At 36.6% G+C, this 21216-nt stretch overlaps 1 protein-coding gene across 1 annotated transcript in view; it reads left to right on the forward strand.

Moving 5' to 3' along the window:
• Positions 1 to 3371: 3371 nt before the first annotated feature.
• The window catches only part of JAKMIP2 (janus kinase and microtubule interacting protein 2), a 167982-nt gene continuing 150137 nt past the window's right edge, over positions 3372 to 21216 (forward strand). The window contains exon 1 of the mRNA XM_080803645.1: positions 3372 to 3626. The gene's annotated coding sequence lies outside the window, so the exon portion shown is untranslated. The remainder of the gene's footprint in view (positions 3627 to 21216) is intronic.

Below are 21216 nucleotides of genomic sequence, written 5' to 3' on the forward strand. Positions count from 1 at the left end.
CAACTCAATGAAGTAGGTAGTGATAGCATGTTATATAATGAAGAAACTGAGGCATATAAAAATTAAGCAGCTTGCCCAAGGTCATTCAGAAAACAAATGGTGAAGCATGAACTCAATCCAAAAAGTCTGTCTTCAGAGCCTACACTTTGCAGCTTCCTCCCATTATGCTGTGGTTTCTCCTGAAAATTTAATGCTGCTTTTGAAGCCAAGACCCACACCCTGTACTTTTTCAGACATCTCATAAAATCCAGAAGTCAAAATTGGAAAGGTCCCAGAGGAGGTAGACAGTCTGCTTACTGTTAGTACTACTGGAGAAGACATTCTTAGAACAAAATCAGTATTTCTCAAATAACATGATGCATACTACCGGCGATATGCTAGATGACTTTGAATATGCATGAGCAAACGTTTCCATTTTCATAACTATGTATGTTTAAAATATGCATCAGACATTATGCTAATATGCATTATGCTAATAAGGTACTTCGTGTAATTATCTTAGTTTTTAATTTTGAGAAATATAAAAAATACATAACTGGACAAATACTATTATAACAATAGGTTATATAGACATGATTCAAGGCAGAAGTTGTTGATATTTTGTTTATTTACTGGTTTATTCATTGAACAAATATTTATGGAGCACCTAATAGAGGTCAGTAACTGTTCAAAAACAGACAAACAAAAATCCCTGCCCTTTCATAGCTTACGTTCTAGTGGAGAGAAACAGATAACAAAAAATGTAGAAGCACAAATAAATAGTAGAGCATAATATTAGAAGATGACAAATACCATGGAAAAATAGAGCATGATTAGAGAGGAGATGACAATGGAGAGAAGGAATGAAATTTGAAAATTCTAAAAAAATTACAAATAAAGTTAGTGTCTCTTTCAGTCTCCCAAAATGTATGGTTTTACTATGAGTTCTTTTCTCTGAGGACACTCTCTTTATGATGGTTATTTTTATTTATATTCTAGTGAAGGCAGAGACAGATTTCATTTTAAAATAACAAATAAAGTAGATAAATGGCAAATAATTAAATATTTTTTAAAAAACTATTACAAAATAATGATAACAGTGCTTCATGGATATGGCAGAAGATGGGAGAGCATTTGAATGACTAAATTGTTTGAACACCAAACTCTGTTTTCTCCCTCAGTTGCTTCTGCCTGTGTTGATGGGAGGAGAGAAAACTGGAACGGCTCACTCAACCAAGTTACCTCTTGGCGTGAAAGATGAAACGCTCCCTCACGAGCCTGGTGGGGCGGGTTCTGTCACCCAGACATGTCTGAGCTTCTACAACCCGAAGCCTTCCTTTCTGCTTACTTAGATGACCGTCTCTGTGGAGACAGCAGAAGGTGAAATACAGAGAAGAATACAAAAAAAAGGCAAGACAACCCATTCCTTCCTATTGCATGACTACCCTTATGTGATGCTCATGTAGACGTATGCGCAGACTGTGTGGTTGCTCAGCCTCTGGTGGGAGGCATTAACCACTGGCTGCACAGAGCAGGATGCAGACTTCCCTTAGGAGAGGACCAAGAGGTAAGGCCAAGGATGGTAGTGAGGATGACTGCAGCCCTTTCCTTGACCACCTAATTATCTTCCATTTAGTTTTGTTTGGATAAGGCCCTGGCATCAAGAGTGACCCCATCTAAGAAAAAAAACCTTACATTTTAATATTAATTATTTAAGAACGAGCAACAGATAATCATAGCTACCATTTATTGAACAGTTACTATGTACTAGACACTGTGTTAATGCTCTACATACATCATTCTGTTCAGTTCTCATGAGGAATCCACGAGGTTCTATGATTATTTCCAAAAACATCTGTTCAGGGAAATTAATTTTTGTGTCAAGTCATATCTATAGTAAATACTGGCACCAGAAATGGATCCCAGGCTGTCTGACTCTGAAAATTACATTAACCCTATTTGAACTTATAAATAACCCTATGGGTTAAGAACAAAAGGTATCTCCATTCTGTGGAGGAGTGGCAGAAAACTGTAATGATTGGGGGGAGCAAATGTTAGTATTAGGAGGGTCAGAGTTTTCATTGTGGTCCTATCATTAATTAGCTGTGTGAATTTGGGAAATTTATCTAAGTCCTTTAAGACTTAGAGTATCCTCGACTGTCCCATTTTAGAAAAACTTTATTCTTTCAGGATCTTTCTGTCTTTGCCATCATCATCACCAACGCATCTATCATTATTGTTTTCTCACCTTAATTTTTTTGCCTTGTCTGAATTTGCCATACTATACCCTTGATCCCTTGAATTAAGAGGCAGCTACAATGTATTACTACTGCCACTACTACTACTGGTAAACATTTATTTGCATGCTTAGTACATGCCAAGTGCTATTAATGCATTATTTCATTTACTATTTACAACTACTGCATGAGATAAATACTTGTGTTATCTATAATTTATAGTTAGAAACAAAACTCACAAAGAACTTGGAACACTGCTGATTTCACTTTCTTTTTCCTGCCTACCACCCTGATTACCAGCTGGCTTGGGAACACCAAAAAGGCATCCATGAAAATGGTGTCCATGAAAATGGCTTAGAATTTTTTGCAGGGAATTTAACACTCCAGGAGTTTGATATTACAAAGGCTTGGAACTATCCACCAGCTGGTTGGTGCTTGTGAGAACCGTGTGGTTGCTCAAGAAATTTCTGTTCCCTCTGTTCCAATTTACTTTTCCACAGGGGTACCAAATACCTCCAAGTCCTGTTCAGAGAGAGAACTGGCAAAACAGTGAGACCAAGTGACTCACTTGAGAAGAACAAACAGAGAGTAGTGTTAAGGACTCAGACTTACTTTATTGCAGTCCAGCCACTTACTTTGCCTTTTAACAATCTTGAGTGACATTGAGTAAAAGATACTATCAGAGACAACATATTTAGAGTGATTATAATATCCCAGTACACGATATGATTTTCTCCATTTGTTATTATTTTTTTCTGATGGCAAATTGTAATACATTTTGTTGGAAAACCATAGTAAGAGCAAAAAATAGCGAAGTTATTTTCTGTGTTTCAGTCTTGATTTAGACTACGTTTAAATTATTCTCTTCCTGTGCCTACACACCCTTGCCCCATTTTTAAAGACCCAGAGTCCAGGTAGGAGAGACCAAGAGCATCCCAGAGGGCAGCAGCACAAATTCACTCCCCTCCAGCCCCTGCAGCTGATTTCACCCATCTCCCCTCCCCCTTAGTCTGGTGGTTCACCATTGGTCGTTGCCACGACAACCAGCAGCTGCCGGGACAGGCAGCCTCTACCGCAGCAGGGGTGGGGCTTTGGGGGAGGGGCAGGAGAGGAGGAGCCAGAGGAGGTGTCTGCTGCAAGTTCCTGGCTGCTTCTGAGCTCACCCCATCCTCCGAGAGGGAGGAGGCCAAGTGGTGATGCCGCTGCTCCTGCCGCCTCGACTGCTGATGCTCTAGTGAGGCTGGAAGGGTGGTTCCTCTTCGCACTATCGCCAACCAGAGAGTGAGGGAACAAAATCCCAGCAGCAGTGCTGATGTTGGGTTCGGAGGCTGCATCCGACACGGTCACAAGGAAAATGGATTCAGTTTGCATCTTTCCCTCCTTTCAACAGCTTCTCCAGGTCTCAGCATGGTAAGTAGGAGACTGTGGGGCTATCTTCCTCGTTTGGCTGCCGGTTAAAGGACCTCTGTATACATTTGTGGCCAGCACTTGAACAATGACTCCCTCGGAGTAGGAGAGGAAGATGTAGAGACAGAGATGGGGATGGAGAGAGAGGAAGGTTGCCAGGAAGAGAGAAGTAAGAAAGCATCCGCTGTGTTTAAAAAAAAAAAAAAAATGGTGTTCTGATTTTATCTTGAACTGGCTCAGAATGCAGACTGAGCCACTTGGTTCCTTTCCTTGCAAGCTTAGCAGCAGAATCAGGGGGTGGGAAAAGAGCTAACAAGAAATGGGTGTTATTGAAAGGACTCATTTAATTTGCAGCTCTCACATACAGGGTTGGGCCTTCTTCAAAAACCGATTTGGTGCCTCCGAAGCTTCCCGGCCTAATTATGAGGTGATTTTGCTTATTTCCTTCATCGCTAAGAAAAGGTGGCCTCAGAATTTAGCATTCTACTTCATATTCTGATGTACTCTTGTTGAGAAAGCATTTGCTGGATAGAGTTTGATTTTTAGTAGGTAGATGTGATTGTGAACATGCAAATGTGTAGCCTATGGAAATGCATATCATATATACACGTTTCTTAGCATAAGTAGTACATTTATGAAATACATTTATATGCATACTGTGCTCTGCAATCATATTTATGGGTTACAAATGCCCTTGCATGCTTGGAGGTAATTGAATATTTTTGAAACTGTGCTTCTGGTTTATATTATTCACTTGCTTCATTTAGATTAATGTGAGATTTTTTTCTTGTTATTGTCCCTTAGTTTCATTGTGGCCAATTAGGACAGATGCCTATCATTTAATCTGTATATTAGCACTAGATGCGAATTCATAGCCTGCCCCTTTTCTTCATTTTTAATTGGTTTTGTGGGGGGTGACTTGAGAGCCCTGAATTTACAATAATGGGAAAGGGAGGTGGCTTGAGATATTATTTTGTGTCCAGCATCTTGCCAAGTAAATGTTGAAACAAATCAGTTTTCTTGAAATTCTACTCCATCCCTTTCATGTTTGTGCCTTGTGTCCAGGAAGCACACATGAGCTGGAAGGTGAAATGCATTCATTTTATTTGATAGTGGTGCTTGCTATTTGGTCTTCATTCCTTCAGTATCCAGGCACCATTTTACAGTTCTCTCAAATATTGTATTTTGGGTCACTTCTTTAGGTGGTTAAGTAGGAAAGTGGGATTGTTTTGAAAATCTAGGTGTTCCCAAATACCCTAGCTATTTCCAAATTAGCCTGCTTATACAATGAAATGAAACAAGAGAGTGAGCAAAGCTTAGCAAGAGAATGTATGGCAGGTAGCCCGAAATGGGGGGCTGTGTAGTTTACAAATGCTTACTAGGATCTGTTTGACCTTTTATATGTCAAGGCTTTAAGGCAGCTCAGGAGACTGAAGATGCCGGAGATGAGTAGGGTACAGGACTCCATTAATGCTCAGGAGAATGGATTTCATTGAATTAAAGCCAGAAAAATCCTTGCAGGTAAAAGTGTATTACATTCATCATATGGACTAGTTTTATCCATCGATCTCTTCTCAAACAATATCATTGTCGGTGCAAACATTTTTTTTACAATGTAAAGTAACACTTTTTATCTTGATCTTGCATTTTATTTTATTCACTGCCCCTTCTTCATTTAAAATTTTTACATGTATTTGAATGAAGTTTATAGTTTTAATTTCTCAGAGAATAAATGTTCCATTTGGTTTATATATAGGGAGACTTAATGGGAAAAATGGATTTAATATACTCACAGCATATTATATATTATATAGATTCACAACACTGTAAAGTCATGCTATCATGTCCCTAATTATAACTAAATAAAGTAGAGCAAGGAAAGAAGTACTGGATTTATATGTCACATAAAATTTTTATAACACACTGCATCCTAAATCTTTTAAATGATAACTTTGACTTTCAAAAATTAAGATTTCAGATATATCTATAATAAGCTTTAAGAAATAAAGACGCAGTTGACCCTGTTTCATGCATGAAAGCAGCTATCTTGGGGCTTTGTTTTATTTCCTTTGTGTTGATTTTTCACTGGGTTGTGGTTTATAGGTGAAGTTGGTACAGTTTAGTCAGAGGCCAGTGACTGTAGGCTGTCGGCACAGTACTCTCGGTAGTAGCATGTTTTACCTATGTGGTCAGACCCTGATGGGACTCTTAGACCTAGTTTTTGATCCCACAGCTTGAGACAATTATATGGCCTTTATTGAGAGGCCACACAAAAGTCAAGTGTGTCTAAAGACTACAGGTTGTATTCTCTAACAAAGGATAAGGAATCTAGGATTATTTCATTAGAACAAGAGAAAATTGAGAGATGACAGTCATTTGCTTCAGAAGAGCTGGGGGTTGTTTGGAACCTAAAATATAGTCAATGAGCTTCAACTTCATTAGGAAGAATGAAGATTAGAAATACAGAATGTGGAACTTCCTGATAGCAAAGTTGAGTTGTCAACTGGGCAACCAGATAAAGCAGTGCATTCTTCTTCCATCAAGACCTCTGAGAGTATACCCTAGACATGCATTTATTTGGGATGGCATAGACTAGATTCTTTCTCAAGAACTTCTCTGGCTTTTTCTAGTATAAATTGTCCATTTTAGAGTGTGCTTTAGCTGTTTAATATCTGGTACTTCTAGATCTATAACAGTAAGACTCCATTTTGCAATGGGCTTCTAAATTACAAAATTTGAATATTTTTAAAGAAATTGGTTGACCATCTGCTTAGAAAATATTATATGTTTACCTTGTCAGGATGCAGGGAACTGAACACTGGCCTCTTCATAAGAGTCCCTTTTCAGCAACTTTGTGGAACGTGATGTTTAACAGCCATATTAAAATTATTCCCTTTTGTATGGCTAATTTTGAAAACTAAAATGGAGTTGAGTGGGGTCTAGATACAAAATAATTCAAGAGCCTTGAAGGTGATGTCAGAAAGAACAAAGTATATAAAAGATACTTGCAGGTTATTGTTTAAATGTATTATTTAGCAATATTCAAATTTGATTAATTCTTGATTTCTCAAACACTGTCTTGGAAATGCCATTCTTATTGGAATATTAAATATTTTGACTGGCATTTAAACTTTAGTAAAATTTGTTTTAATTAGAGTAAAACATACGTTATCTAATTCCTCACTTTGTGATAGGATGTTCCTTATTTCTTCAAGTGACCTCAGAACATATTTTAATTTAGGTACATGCTTCTGCTCTCCATCAGGATGACTTAGAAAATATCTGAAAAGACGAAACCATTTTCTGTATTTCTCACAGGTTCATAAAAGGATTAATTCTTTGTTTTCCATGATTGTAACCTAAAAGAAAACCAAATTTATCATGGAAGTTTCAGCATAATTCAACAGTCTGTTTTTTTCTGAAATAAATAAACCAGATTTATACTTGAGTATTACTATGAGAGGTCAGTTATAATTCCTCCCTTTTGTATATCCCAGGTATTACTCTATTGATTAAAAAGCTTTTTACACAAGAGCAATCATATAATCAGACTATTTGTAGAGCTCTTATATGACTAGAACAATTTGCATATCCTAGGAACATAGAATTTCCTTGGGGTATCTAAGACATACAGACGTGAAAACAATATAGTTGTAGTAAGTACCACTATTACATCTTATATTATTAATATAATCTTTTATAGTTCTCAAAGTCATTTTACATTCTTTATTTTTCATCTAATATTCCCCCAAATTCTATTGTGCCAGGAAAACTGTGTCATCATAACTATTTTAAGTAAGTCGAAACAGGCTCAGAGAAGTTAGACTGGTCCAAGTTTGGGTTTGGTAAATGGTCTAATTGGACCTGAATTCCAAATCCCATGAGCCCAAATCTGCCATGTTAGAACATTTAACATATTATCTTGCTAATTAGAATTTTAAAATATCAAACATAACAAATCTGCATTAAATGTGACTCATTTTATTTGAATTTTTTTAATATGTCAGGTGTCATGATTTGCTCTTTGATCATATTGAATTGTTAAGTAGACTAAATGTATGTTTAGGGTATCAGCCTCTGTGCCGCCCCCCCCCCCCCCCCGCAAAATGGTGCACGCAAAGATTTTGGAGAAAAGCTGGGATTCTTGATATTTTAGAAAAACATAGAAGCATTTGTCTGGGAAAAATCAGAACTTTGTTGGATTGATGTGTCCTTATTTTATGGCTAAGTATTGTCTTTATTTTTAGTAACATCCAGGTTAGGAGGTAACATAATTTTTTTCTACGCTTAGGACCAAATTAAGATTCCTATAGATCCTGGACTTTGAAAAAAACTCAGCCATACCTCTTACCTATATGTCCCAAGCATCTTTTCACCTTTTCATCTTTTCATGTTCTTAAAATTAAAAATGGTATTAAATCATTGAATAGTATACATCAGGGCGCGCCTGGATGGCTCAGTCAGTTGAGCAAACACCTCTTGGTTTCCGCTCAGGTCATGATCTCAGGGTGGTGAAATTGAGCACCTTGTCAGGTTCTGTGCTTACTGGGGAGTCTGCTTCTCTCTCTCTCCTTTTGCCCCCACCCCTGCTTGCGTGGCCCCTACTCACTCTGTCTAAAAATAAATAAATAAATCTATAAAAATAAAAAAGTGTACATCAGTTCAGTAACTTTCTAATATTTTTCCTATGCAAATACTTTTACACTTCACTGAAATTTCAAAAAATATTCTTTTTTTTTTTTTTTTTTTTTTTTTTTTGGTGTCTTCCTTTTTTCGCTAATGCACTAGGCACATTCTTTGTGTCTGACTGTTTGGCAGTTCAGCCCTGGCCAAAGAGCAAATTATGCCATCTGAACTATCATTCCACATTTGGGAAGTGTCCTTTAAAATTAATTAGCTTGCAGGAAAGTGAGATCTGTCACACTAAAGACATTTTGCTTTAAATCAATATTTACCAGTATAGTGAAATTTTATCTTTTAAAGGTTTTTTTCTACATTTAAAAAATACGTCATTGTGAGAAACAAACAAAAAGGGTATACAGAAATATATAAAAAGAAAAGAAAAAAATTAAAAAGGAAATCACCCATGAGCCTACCACCAAGAAATAATTACTGTTAGCATTTTGGAAAATTTCCTTCTAGATTTTTTTTTAACATGTGAATATAAACACACTCAGACATACAATTTTATTAATGGGAGCATACTCTAAGCATTGTTTTGTAGTTCTTTTACTTTATATAAGTGACTGTCTTTCCATGTCGATGAAATAGGTCTCTACTAAATTTTTAATCTCTATGTGCATTTTTTCCGGATGATTCAAGATTTTTTTCCCCATTAGGGGTCTTTATACTTTGTTTGAAATAGTTGTCATGATACAGGTAGATCCTGCTTGATTTACAGCAGCTGTGAGTCAAGCATTATTTTCAGGAAATCTGAGATCTGTTACCCTGACCTGCCACTGCATCTTACAATAGGTATTAAATTAATCTTGGTTATCTCTTCTCTGCTCATAATGAGTGAGTTTTAAGCCCAAGTTAATGAAATCTTTGTCTAACTCACTAGAAATGTCATCAGATGCTAGCATAAGCTCACAAATAAGTACAACAAAACAAAACAAAACAAAAATAAATTTCTTTCAGATTTTTGTCCTTTTTCCTCAGTATGGTGGTGGTATCCTACAGTCTTAACCTCTGTGTCCAAGTCAAATCCTCTATGAAAGCATATTTATTTATCTTATTTATTTTTATTTTATTTCTTTTTTTAGAGAGAGAATGAGCAAGTGTGAAGGGGCAAAGGGAAAAGGAGAGAATCCCAAGCAGATTCCACACTGAGTGAGCAGCCCAAGGTGGGGCTCTGTCCCACAAACCCTCCCCAGCTCACACACCTTAGCAATCTCTCTCTCAAAAAAAAAAAGGAAGGCCAGTCATCTGATTTTTCCCCTTTTAAAATATGAATGGTTGGAATCTCCTTATACTTTAAGTTTGGGCTTTAAATATAACTCTTTGAAAAGGTTTCCTTAAGTATATCTCCACTATTATCCTCTGCACCCTGTGGGTTTCCTTCATAGCATTTATCAAAGTTGTAACTGTAGATCTATTTATTTGCTTACTTGATTTTCCTCACCCTTCAGTAAATTGTAAACTCTATGAGGGCAGAAAATGAAACCCTTAATGACAAATCTAATGGCACAATGTACGTGCTTGATAAATGTTGGTTGACTGACCGACTAGATGGATGGATGGTCTCCTGAAGGACCTCTGCCTAAGGCTGTGGGATAGCTTTCCACCGGTAGGTAGTTTTTTGGACTGTGATTATTCATCCTTTTATTTTGGCTGCAAAAACAAAGTGGATTGTATTCATACCTATGACGTTCTCAGGATTCTAAGATTTTTTTTTCTCTAAGATTTTAATAAAGGGAAATCAAATTCTTAAAGGCAGTAAATCACACTTTAAAAATCCATAATTAGGGCACCTGGGTGGCTCAGTGGGTTAAGCCACTGCCTTCGGCTTGGGTCATGATCTCAGGGTTCTGGGATCGAGTCCCGCATCTGACTCTCTGCTCAGCAGGGAGCCTGCTTCCCTCTCTCTCTCTCTCTGCTTACTTGTGATCTCTCTCTGTCAAATAAATAAAATCTTAAAAAAAAAATCCATAATTAAAACTTGTTCACTATGTGCTATGACATAAGTAAGAAAAGCGGGGAACATTTCTGTGGCTCCTTTTATTCCCTTTCAAAACTAAATTGCAAGTCAGAAATAATGACACCACCAGTAAGGGAATACCGTTGGATTCACTGAATTTATTAAAATAAATTAGTAATTTAATTATTATTAGCATCAAATTACATGATCCACACTCACAGTTATTTTGCTTTCTGGAAATCCACTCCAGTAAATTCACTAATCATAAATAAATCATCCCTTCATATCTGTATCCAGAAATTAAGACTAAACAGAAATGGAAGTAATAATTTTACTCAAAAGATAAATTAAGGAGGCATCTTGCTTTCATGGAAGTTCTGAAACTTAGTATGAGGTAGAAGTCTTTGTTCCCTTTCTTTGTTTGAATCTAAATCAAGATGATTTACTGCAGTGCTTGAAATTCTGGAATCTAACTGCAGCAAAAATATACATAGAAAACCAAGTCTGACTAAGTTTAGTTGACACTGTTTGGTCAGAATACAATTCGCTGGTTATTTTCAAGAACGAAATTTGCTGAGATCACCGGGACTCTAAAAAAGCCTTGTGAGCATGTGCTCAAGAAAAAAGGGTGATATTTTCCTCATGGCTTCTGTTCCAAACTGGAAATATTCCCCTGGAAAATGCTACCAGTATAATGACCATGAAAATGAAAACCAAGCAAAGGTTTCTTACCCACATTCCTTATCTGGTCCTTTCTTTCACAGCATTTCATGGAGAAAGGTACCTTCCAAAAATAAGCTGAGTTCATAGTTCATGCTCTGTGGTCATTATGTCCCATAAACTATTAACACATTAAACTATAATATTTATATTATTAAACTATAAATATATTATGTCCCATAAACTCTTCTTAGGTCAGATATATCTACTTTAAATGTATTTTCCAGAACAAAAGCTTTTTTTTTTTTTTTTTTAATGCAAGGATGCTCATGAAAACAACTAGTCAGAATACTTTAAATAAGTACCATTCTGTAAAATCCACGATAGGTGCCATTCTAATGACAAGCTATTAAAAGAATAGCAAGACAATTGATAATTTTTTTATACGACAGTACCCAGCCTATAGGTGGTACAAAAAAATCAACACTCTGAATTCTCAAAATTCTGCTAATTGGCACTGATAAGACAGACAGAAGGATCTAGGTGTTTTGAAGATATTATAGACCCCAAATTTGCTCTGTTATGAATTTCCTAGCTAATACAGATTAAGAAGATGTGGACTCTGGAATTACTGGGGTTTCTGCATTATCTGCTCTGCTCTGGTTACCTAGACCCAGAGGAAAGAATTATTCCCACTCCACTGGTTTAGTGTCTGTCTCCTATATCTGTTAAGGAGGAATATAAGTGGCAATTAGTCAACCATAAAATGAATTTTATATTTTAGAAAATACGTGATTTTGATTTCTTAAGGAAAATATTTGTATTATGATTTACTTTTATTTTTAAAACACTTCATTGAATAAAACCATCTACAAAGTGTAGAATTTATCATGTTTTGGGGCGCCTGGGTGGCTCAGTGGGTTAAAGCCTCTGCCTTCGGCTCAGGTCATGGTCTCAGGGTCCTGGGATCAAGCCCCGCATCCGACTCTCTGCTCAGAAGGGAGCCTGCTTCCTCCCCTTTCTCTCTCTGCCCGTCTGTCTGCCTACTTGTGATCTGTCTGTCAAATAAATATATAAAATCTTAAAAAAAAAAAAAAGAATTTATCCTGTTTGAGCCAGATGCCTAAAGCATCAGCAATCATTAAAAATAAACCATTTTAAAAAATGAAGGAACAAGGAAGCCCTTGCCCTAGTCAGTTTTACACAGAGAGAACATTTTAGCCACCTTGCTCTCTTCTTAGGTACATTGTGCACGTTTGGGGACCCTCAGGGTGCGGTGCTGACCTCTGAAACAAGAGAAAGGAAAATAGCTTGATATCAGGGAAATTGATTCTTCCACCATTGTGTGACCATTAGGTTTTTGTCCCTATAAATTTAAAGGAACCTAGTCTCTGCATGCATGCTTAAACATGCCTGATTCATACCAGTGCTTTTGTTTAGACAAGTTTGACTGTACATACTATCTAATCTCTTTTAACTATAATATGTGATTTTATACTTTCCTTCTTTCACTTTATTTACAGTTTTTGAAATCAGACCTAAATGGCTCTGCCAAGGCCCCTAGAAGGTAATAAAGAGGCAGGATTCATATTGCTAGTCAGTCACTGGTCATTTGCTTACTGAACTTTAACATTTGTATAGTTGGAAAACATTAACTGTCTAAATTTATCTTATAATCCTCTTGCTTTGAAACATTGATCTTTGGCTGTGCAGTTAACTGAAATCTAAGCAGAATTGATCTGTTCTTAGTTCATATGGTGCCATCACTTACCACATTCTTGATGTCCTTAAATACTGTTTGACTAACAAAAGGATCTTTATGACAGATGGGAGCAGATGAAATAGTGGAAAAGCATTTTGCTCAGGAGATTGTCATTTTGCAAAGAAGCCCTGTCTTTTGAGTCAATCTGAAAACATTTTTAGACTTGATGCTGACTCGTCTCTATTCTTTAGAATTGGGGATATCCATCATTTTAAAAATGTCCTTTATAATTCAAGTAAAACAGTTTATTCCAACAATGAATGAGATAACCCTGACCCTCTTAATAATATCTGATGTGCTCTGAGTATAACAAGTATGAAAAGGAGAAAACAGAACAATTTACTTTTTTAAAGTTATCCACCAAAAGAGAAAAAGAGCTGTATTGAGTTCCTGTAGGTACCCACTGTCCTGCCATCCTCCTTTTCACAATCATCAGTGCTGTGGCCTGTGGGTATATCTGTTAGATCTATTAGAATGTTTCCATCCATGTCCATTTTTGCCATCCTCACAACAGAGGCATTGTTCTTCCCACTTTGCAAGAGGAAAATGAAGCTTGGATATGTTAAATTTCTTGGCTGAAATCATTCAGTTAGTGAGTTTAGAGTCGAGATTGAAGTAAGATCCATCCGATTTTACAGCACAGTAGTTCAAAGCTGGAGCCTGTGGATTGGCCCCAGCTCATGGAATTGTTTGTAAACATGCATAAAGTGCTTGTAAACAACAATCTACGCTTTCAGCACAGTATTTTAGTATTTTTAAAAACACACCTTTACCCCTTGATTATATACTTTTAACATTTAAAAAAAGGAACACCTGAGTATCTGTCTCCTCTTAGAAAATGAGAAAATCTGAGGGTGCATGGGTGGCTCAGTCAGCTAAGTGGATGACTTTTGATTTTGGCTCAGGTCATAATCTCAGTGTCCTAGGATTGAGCCCTGTATGGGGCTCCATGCTTGGTGGGGAGTCTGCTTGAGGATTTCTCTCCCTCTTCCTTTGACTCTCTCAAATAAGCAAATAAATCTTAAAAAAAAAAAAAATCTGGCATCACAAGGCCCATATCTCGTCATGACAAACACATCTGGACTTGGGTAATGGGTACTGTTCTGGGTGGGTCTTCTGCTCTACAGCGTGTGCTTCATTGATGCCCAAGCCTCCTTCCCCCTCATTTGATTCACTTTAACTCTTTGGCACTTGAGACAGTTGTATTCTTAATTCCTGGCCAGCCCATTTTCACTTCACTACACCATCTTATTTCCCAATAAAACATGTATTTTGTTCTTCAGGGAAACATACAGATTTCCTTAGTATAGAAGCTGAAAATGAATGTAAAAAATGACCCAGCAGATAAGCATTTGATAAAAATGAACTCTGTGAACTTTAATGCTATTGATCTGATTTTGGGGCAGTCACAATGACACAATGATTAATTTGCAACTTTAAGTGTTTCCTTTTATGCCCCATCAATTATTCATCTTTTTTATAATTAGTACATTTAGGCATTTTTTCATGATAAGTGTTTAAAACTTTATTTTACAACTTACAAAGAACTTTTGATACTTCAAATTCTCGCAAACATCTAAGTAGAGAAGATGATATATATTATGTTACATTCTTTGATATTACATTATATTATTTATAATCATCCATAGAGTAAAGCTCAAAGTGTCTACCTGTGCTTAGTATCACCTAATGACTAGTGGAAGAGTATGGAACTCAAATCCAGATTTCTTTACTTCAGAAATTTTTTTTCTGTTAAGATCTGCCCCTGAACAACCAAATGATACATCAGTCACATGAATCAGGGCCAAAGAATTTGGACATGATCCAACCTGGCTTTTAAGCCCTAACTGAGGTGCTAAGGTAACTTAAGGTTTTTTGGTTCTTCCTCCCATGTTCTTCTTTTCACATATAATCTAAGTGTATGTGTCTGTATCTGGAAACAAATAAATCAAGAGCTTTGGGCAGATGTATGAAAAAATAGTTCCCGTGTGTGCTTCATCATCATCATCATCACTAACGCCACAAGAGCCTAAGTGAAGTTCCTCAAGAGTGAGAGCATTCATAGACTCTGATAATTAGCCCTTGTCCCTGTCCGAAAGGAACTTAACATTTTCACAAGGAAAAAGGGTCAAATTTAATAGAATGTTTGCACATATTAACACACAGAATGTATAACTATCCCACCATTGCCAGCCGAAGTCTTCTCTGTTTTTGTGAAGTGACCACTACAGCGTCTAGCTAATAAGCTTAAACTATGGATGCACATGCTGATGAGGATGGTTTTGAATCAGTATTTAATCCTACCTTTCTCCTCCGAAGGTATATCATTCATTTGATGAGCCAAATGTAATAATGCTGCCATTAACAAATAAAGATTGTTGAGGCGTATTGATCTACTTTTTACACTGAATTTTGGTTTAAAAATGTCTAAAAAAGATTACTTTCCAAAACATACTTGACATTAATGTCAGTGGTTACTGTGTTGGTTTTTATTTTACTACTTTGCCTAGATGCCAAGCGTTGCACTAAAGTCATTGCATACCCCGCACCAACATGCTTTGAAGAAAGTAATAGTATTCCTATTTTATACAAAATGAAACTAAGGTTTTTTGAGGTAAAGCAGTGTAAAACTTTATCAAGATTACTAACTAGTGACTGATGGAAGCAGACTCTGATCTCAAGTATGTCTGACTCCCATCCCAAATCGCCCTTAACTGATATGCTAATTAGTTCCCTTTTGTAATGAAAATTTGATTTTGCTCCTGAAAATTAAAGTAAGCTAAGAGAAAGGCAATATATTTTGAATGTTATTGTTGTTGTTAAAATATTAATCAAGACCCAGTTCTTGCTAAGTAAAGGATAGCAACACTCTGAAAAAATGTATATTCAAGAACAAAGTCCATATAACCAGTTCACTCAGTGAAGAAAGAAAACAAGGGAGGGATGGAATGAATCCCAGTCCTATTATTAACCATGTAGAGATTTTGTGTTTAAGTAACTATTTGATCATGCATGAGTGCTGTGTATTTGTACAATATAATCTGGGATTCTCTTTTTAAAAAAAGCAAAATTTTAAATAGGCATTAAATGTATTTTAATAAAAGAAAATTACCTAGTTTTCCTTCCTACTTTTTTCAAGTGATAAAGGAACAAGAAAACATTTTGTGCTGTGTTTTCCACAGTTCTGTAAACTATGAACATTTTCTTTTTCTCTAAAGAGATTCAGAGAGCAGTTTTACAGGAATTTATCTCTGGAAAAAAAAATCCCCAAGTGCAAAATAGACCGAGCGGCACAAATCCCAGAACTTAATGCTACAAACAGTACAGTTTCTGTGCTTTTATAGTCCATGGTGCTAAAATTCATGCAACTGAAGACTTTTTTGTTTCAATTTTTGTTTATAGTGAATAGCAGGAATTTTGGTAAGAATAGGTTTGGGTGACAAAACACAAACTTTGATTTATCTGTCTCTGTATAGATCCAATATATATGATAAAGTAACTGTGACCTATCCCAACTATGGAATTCAATGAGGCCTTTCAAACAGTATGCCGTAGAAAAAGGTTTAGTAACATAAGACTATATGTAAGATAACGTCTTTTAAGTTAAAACCTCAAAAATCAAAACATGGAATTTAATCCCAATCTTATGAAAAGAGAAAAAATATGCAAACATACATATATGCTTTTTAAAAGATTAAAATAGTATAAATCAAATATTAATAAGAATTAATTCTGAGTGGTGACTTTATGAAAAAGGTCTTCATTGAGTTTTTTATGTTTTCCAAATGTACTAAAATGTTTTTTACTTATTTAATTAGCAAAATGTGGATATTTTTAAATGACAGATTTTGTCATCAAAATCAGTAAATCATCTGTAAACCCATACTTAACTATCTGAAGTGACTCTGCAGGGCTTCCGGAAGGTGGAAGGTTTGCTCTCTGCATCAGAGGTTCCAAACTGGTGTTTGCATACAGCCACAGTGTTCTGGTAAGCTGCAGAGAGAAGGGAATGGCTAAGAGAACAGGATACAGGCTCTCTACAAAAATACCCATTGGGTGTCCTCCTCCTAAAGTTTTGAGAACAAGATCCTGTCGCAAAATAGTCTGAGAACCCAATGATATAGTTGAAAAAGTTGATATTCTATGTGCCAAATATTTAACTTCTTTAAAAGCTTAATTTTTCCGTTTGCACTTGGATATTCGTCATATTGTCATCGTCTTCCGTGGTTTTAGTTCACAGTAGTTTATATAGACTCAGTGTTAATAGGACAGAACTCCAAGCTTAACTCCATGTGATTCAGTCATGATTCATTTTTTAAGAAAAATTTTTTTTTAGATTTTATTTATTTATTTGAAAGAGATCACAAGTAGGCAGAGAGGCAGGCAGAGAGAGAGGAAGGGAAGCAGGCTCCCTGCTGAGCAGAGAGCCTAATGCAGGACTCGATCCCAGGACCCTGGGATCATGACCTGAGCCTAAGGCAGAGCCTTTAACCCACTGAACCACCCAGGCGCCCCCATGATTCATTTTTATTGGAAATCTTAAATGAGGATTATTACAGCATTCTTTTTTTTTTTTTTTTAAGATTTATTTATTTATTTTAGAGAAAGAGAGAGTGAGAGTGTGAGCTGGGTGACGGGCAGAGGGAGAAAGAGAATCCTCAAACAGACTACCCCCAAGTGTGAAGCCCAATGCTGGGCTCCATCCCAGGACCCTGACATCATGACCCTAGCCGAAATCAAGAGTGGGATGCTCAACCGACTGAGCCACCTAGATACTGCTACATTGTGTATTTTATTTTATTAATTAATTGATTTAATTTTATTTATTTGAGAGACAGAATGAGAGCGAGAGAGAACATGAGAAGTGGAAGGGTCAGAGGGAGAAACAGATTCCCCACTGAGCAGGGAGACCAATGTGGAACTCTATCCTGGGACTCCAGGATCATGACCTAAGCCAAAGGTAGTCGCTTAACCAACTGAGCCACCCAGGCACCCTATCCCTATCCCTATCTCAGGGATGAATCTTTTTTTTTTTTTTTTAATGAAATTTTTAAAAGATTTTTTATTTATTTACTTGACACAGAGAGATCATAAGTAGGCAGAGGGGCAGGCAGAGAGACAGAGAGGAGGAAGGAGGCTCCTTGCCGAGCAGAGAGCCCGATGTGGGACTCGATCCCAGGACCCTGAGATCATGACCTGAGCCGAAGGCAGAGGCTTAAGCCACTGAGCCACCCAGGCGCCCCTCAGGGATGAATCTTAAGGTAACTCAAATATCTTGTTTCTTATGTGATTAACTAAATGAAGGTTACCTGTTTTTCTTCATGACATCACTTGGTAAACCTGTTCAATTAAAAACTGGGAATATATTTGTATATTTTGAATTAAAATGGAATTTAATATTTTCTTCAAACTGAATGCAAGTTAGTGTTCTTTAGATTTGTGGTCTGGCTTTAATACAAAGAAATATTTAAGTTTAAAAATAATTTTGAGGGGCACCTGGGTGGCTCAGTCTGTTAACCATCTGCCTTTGGCTCAGGTCATGGTTCTGTGGTCCTGGGATGGAGCCCCACATAGGGCTCCCTGCTCAGCGGATAGCCTCCTTCTCCCTCTGCCTCTGCTGCTCACCCTGCTTCTGTTCTCTCTCTCTCCTCCCTCTCTGTCAAATAAAAAAAATAAAATAAAAATAATTTTGACACCTATAATGTAGTCTTTCAGGTGTATGTGTGGAGGAGTAGAGAGTGGGAAATCTACAAAGATGAGTTAAGACTCATTCTTAAAAGTACCGTAAAGCAGTAAGCACTTAGACTCTAAAATCATGCTAAGAGACACAGCGACTTTATCAGAACATAAGAACGTTTGCAAATTGGGTATCAAACATGTGAACATCTAACCAAGAAAACTTGGTTAAGAACATCAATCAAGGAGCACAAATGAAGAAATATAGTAAATTCACAAAGATTGGGTTTATGAAACTAGAAGTATGGGAGGGGCATTGTACTCTGCCTTTTCCTTGAAGTTAAAAAAGAATGTTACAGCCACAGGGAATCAGGCCACTACTGGCCTTTATCAGAGAATAATGCAGAATATGGATTTTCAAAATGAGGCAAAACTAAACCACATAAACCAAGCACTTTGCAGCACATATTTTCTTACTGGACTCTGAGTTCCAGCATACCTGAAGCTTTTTCATTTGGGATGTATTAGGAAAGAGACTATAAGACAAGTATGAAATGACCATTAAATCCTGAAGAGAAAATTATGAATGGCTTTCTAAAGTTTTTTTTTTTTTCTGTTTGAACCCTTCGTGGCAGTCAATCTAATGAGGCCATGTGCACAGTAAGTAATGGAAAACATGTTAGATACATTGATTCCAGTTACAGTCAAGGGACTCTTTTCATTATTATTTTTTTCTGTATTTAATGCATAAAAAGCATCCCAGAAAATGAGGAAAAATATAAATCCAGAGGGGAAAGGTCATTGAGTATTTGATGAGAGTATTGATTCTGATTCGCCTGCCTTCACTTTGGTGTTTTCCCTTTTTTGAGCTTTGATTATTACTCGAACCTCTGTATTAAATCTCTAAATTCTTTCCCTCTCTGGGAGTAGTCAAATGCCACCGAGGCAGAAACCTATAAAACCCTGGCAAATCTCTTAAACTCCTTATTTCTCTTTAAGCAAAAGGAAAGTCTTGGGCTAGATTACATGACTATTCTAGCCAGAAACCTAGAGGTTTATGAGTCTGTGACTGCTCATCCTGTTTTCTTTGTCAGTCCTGTGTCATAATAAATGCTTCCCAAGGTAATATAGCAATACTGGCTTTTGATCATTTTCCTCTTTCACTGTGTACAAGTGTGTATGTTTGTGTGTGTGTGTGTGAGAGAGAGAGAGAAAGAGAGAGATGTTGACTTTTAATTCAGCAAACAACTCATTAAATCCAAGCCACACAGCTTAAAAGACATATAATTTGGTATGCTGCCGGACTAATTAGTCCAGTGCATAAAGGTGCTGTGTTTACTTTTTCTTGATTTCAGCCCAGATACTGCATCCAGTAATTGCCAGTGTTCAAGCACAAGGTGAATGATTGATTGACAGAGATGTTATTGAGAGGATTTCTCGCTTATTTAAAGGGTTATATTGGATTATATTTAAGGTCTCTTTCCACTCAACATTATGAATGTGTGGTAAATAGACCCCTCAGGCAGAACATTCTCTGGCACATAAAGTATTTGCTGTGGCACATTCAGAAAGTCACTTCCTAGATTTTTCTTTTTAGGGGCCATGTTGGAAGCCGGCTTGCATTTGTGTGATTTTATTTTATTTATTTATTTATTTAATTTATTTAGTGGGCAGCAAAGCAAGGTTTATTGAGTGAAGGCAAAGTGATAATACAAAGCTCCTGAGGAGGGAGGGGACCCAAGAGGGTTCCCCAACTTTTGTGTGATATTTTGATCAAGGTATAAATATAGCCTTACTTGAAAGAAAAAAATCAATGAAAGAATACAGGATTATATTTTTTATTATATTATATTATATTATATTATATTATATTTATTTTTGTATTTTTTATTCTCTTCCATTTTTCAGGACATACTTTGCTGTTATAAAAAAAAATTAAAGAATCCTTTGGCTTGACAAGGATTCTTTTCCCACAGTTTTGTATGGGAATATTAGGTATTTTTTTAGGATGAACCATTGTGCCGTTGTGAAAGCACAAACCTGAGATTCAGAAATCCTGAGTCTAATCTCTGTTTAGCTGACACTCTGGGTGATGTGAACAGGTATCCTGTCCATTAGTGATTTTTGTTTTTCCAATTGTAAAAAGAGAGAGAAAAGATATCACCTCCTTTTTTCCCCTGTTGTTCCCCTTCAAAGGAGAAAAAAAATAAGTACAGAATAGAAGGTTTTTCTTAATTCCTTTGCCATCCAGTGTATAAGTGTATGTGCACACTGAAGGAATCTTCTTCTGAATTTGGAAGTTCTTCTGTTTGCTTTGTTATTTACCTCTAGTAGTAATTACAATTATTTATGGACCCGACTTACTTCCCCCATTAACCTACAGTCTCCTTGAGGGAAGGTAGGGGTAGAGAGAAAGAGAAGAAGGGGGAAACATAATCCTAAGGAGTAAATCAGAATTCAGGAAGGGGTGAGAAAATTGCAGATGACACAAAAACACATCTTAATTAAACCTTTGAGTTTGTAATATCTGACTACAAAATGTAAAATTGCTTTCACTGGTTGGAATATAGTGAAGGTCTGGTAAAAGAACATTACAGAGGGCCTGTGTTATCAACATTTTAAACATTACAGTTTAAACAGTTTTTTTAATGACATGGAAAGATATCTAGAGTACCTTTGGTAAAAATGTAAACCTAACAGCACTGTGCCTGTCAAAAATGTGTTCATATATGCATGGAGAGAAAAGTCCTGCAGGAAGTATGATATAAAAAGTGTTAAGTGGTAGAAATAGAGGTGAATGGGGTGCCTGGGTGGCTCAGTGGGTTAAGCTTCTGCCTTCGGCTCCGGTCATGATC

Source organism: Martes martes (genome assembly GCF_963455335.1).
Source record: "Martes martes genome assembly, chromosome: 5".
NCBI classification, from domain to species: domain Eukaryota; kingdom Metazoa; phylum Chordata; class Mammalia; order Carnivora; family Mustelidae; genus Martes; species Martes martes.